General features: G+C 36.6%; 1 pseudogene across 1 annotated transcript; it reads right to left on the bottom strand.

The window, feature by feature from the left end:
• Positions 1 to 331: 331 nt before the first annotated feature.
• Positions 332 to 684, bottom strand: LOC111722537 (annotated as a pseudogene). The gene has a single exon (XR_002771318.1). The product of XR_002771318.1 is annotated as a mitochondrial import receptor subunit TOM7 homolog pseudogene (transcript).
• Positions 685 to 2,043: the final 1,359 nt, after the last annotated feature.

The following is a 2,043-nucleotide window of genomic DNA, read 5'->3' as shown; positions in this document are numbered from 1 at the left end:
AAAATTTACATGAATTTAAAAACCTTAACCCTTCCTACACTCAGTTTTCTTAAGTAAGCAAAAGTCTAATAAAGACATAGGAAATCATCTTTAATAAAACATAAATGTGTTGGTTTTCGCAGGTCAGTTACCAAAAATATAAAGGAAAACTTCTTGCAATGTAACTACTTCTTTTTTTTTTAACTTGAATTTTTTTAAATTTTTAATATCATCTAGGTATATAACATAGTTTTCCTGTTTTGAAAAATTACCATTAATTTTTACCAGATAATCCTTACATGTTCAATTGAAAAAAGGCTTAACACAACATTGTTAAAAATATTCATTTTAATACATTCTATTATAAATAAGTCCACAGAGGTTCCACGCTGCCACAGATGCATCTGTGCCATCCAAATGGTGACCATCTGAAGGATGTTCCATCTCTTATTGCAGCCAGACCACAAATTCTTCCATGCTGTTCCTGTCCACTGATTGCTTCCAAATCCAGATGACCAAATAGCCTTTTATCCCCAAAGCAAGCTCAAAACAGTTGGCTCAAGCATTCCAGGATCTGCAACCCTCTTAAATCCCAGATAAATCACGAGAGGAATAAAACCCCAGTGGATGGCAAACTGGCTGTCCTTGAAGAGCTGCTGCAACCTTTGCTTGGCCTCTTTGCTCAGCTCCATGATGGTGACTGCCGGGCGGCCCAGCCAGGACCCCCTACCAGTGTAACTACTTCTTATGGGAAGTCTATTTAGATCCTGGATATTGTACCTGCTGAAAGCATACTTACGTTTCATTAGACATAAGAAGACTATGTCCAAGGTTATGAGTGTACTCCCAAATTATAGAGGAATGGGAACAAGAAAATGAGTGCTTGGGCAGGGCCATACATGGCTCTGAGAAAAAGTGAAAGAACATAAAGTTTCCTGATTACATGGAACAATTCAGACAAATCAAGAAAAGTCAAGATTACAAAATCAAATTATATGGGAGAAAAACATTGTTTTTCTACACATCTCTCTCTCATACTTACTGGTTCCTTTCTATCTTGTTTTTATTTTTTTTCTGAATCTATATGTTGAAGCAACCTTTAAATAACCATTGAGTTGTCCCAAATTATCCTTTTTTCTTAGTAAAGAACCGTTTTAATAACCTTTTTATAATTTTGCACATCAAAAACAGCTTATTTTAGGCACATTTTATATAGAAAATTATATATATATTAATTAGAATTTTAACTCTTGGTAACCTTGGTTTTCAGTAAGCAGTTCTGAACTCTATCACATATTGGTTTTTGGGTGTTTTTGTTTTTTGTTTTTTGTTTTTGCAGTTTGCACTTTGCAGTTTTTGGATGAGGCTGGTGCCCTTGCTCCTTTGAGCCACAGGCACCACCCCATATTGGTATTTTGTAGATGAAAACTGTTTTATAATTTTTGAATTAGGTTTACCCATAATTTTTATGTGGTTTAATAAACACAAACATATTTAGTCTTTTTATAAAGCCAGAAATAACCTTATAATTTAGTGCTCCTACTAAAAAGAGGAAAATTTAGCCTGAGAAACAATCACCAGAAAAGAAAAGGCAAGCCATGGAAAAGGGAGCTCAGAGAACTCAAATGAGTACTGCACACCCGTTCCAAGAGTCTCTGATTCCATCTAAAAGTAATCCTGCTCCAGGCCTCATCTCTGGACACTATTCATGCCAATCTACACAGCAAACAGACAGGCTCACTATAAGAAAATGTCTTTATTCAGGAATAGAGCACTGCAATGGCGATGAATATTCAGAAAAATAAAGGAAGAGAAATGCTTTTAATGGGAAAATGAGAAGAATTACTTAATTGTTTTGAGATCATTACCCTTGATAAAAAGATAATAAATAGGCTCGGTGCCCGTAGCTCAGTGAGTAGGGAGCCAGCCACATACACTGAAGCTGGCAGGTTCGAGCCCAGCCAGGGCCTGCTAAACAACAATGACAACTGCAATGAAAAATAGCCAGGGGTTGTGGTGGGTGCCTGTAGTCCCAGCTAGTCGAGAGGCTGAGGCAAGAGAAAC

The sequence above is a fragment of the Otolemur garnettii genome, unplaced genomic scaffold (genome assembly GCF_000181295.1).
Source record: "Otolemur garnettii isolate 467f Iridium unplaced genomic scaffold, OtoGar3 scaffold00275, whole genome shotgun sequence".
Taxonomy (NCBI): domain Eukaryota; kingdom Metazoa; phylum Chordata; class Mammalia; order Primates; family Galagidae; genus Otolemur; species Otolemur garnettii.
This window is presented reverse-complemented; position numbering and strand designations above follow the sequence as displayed.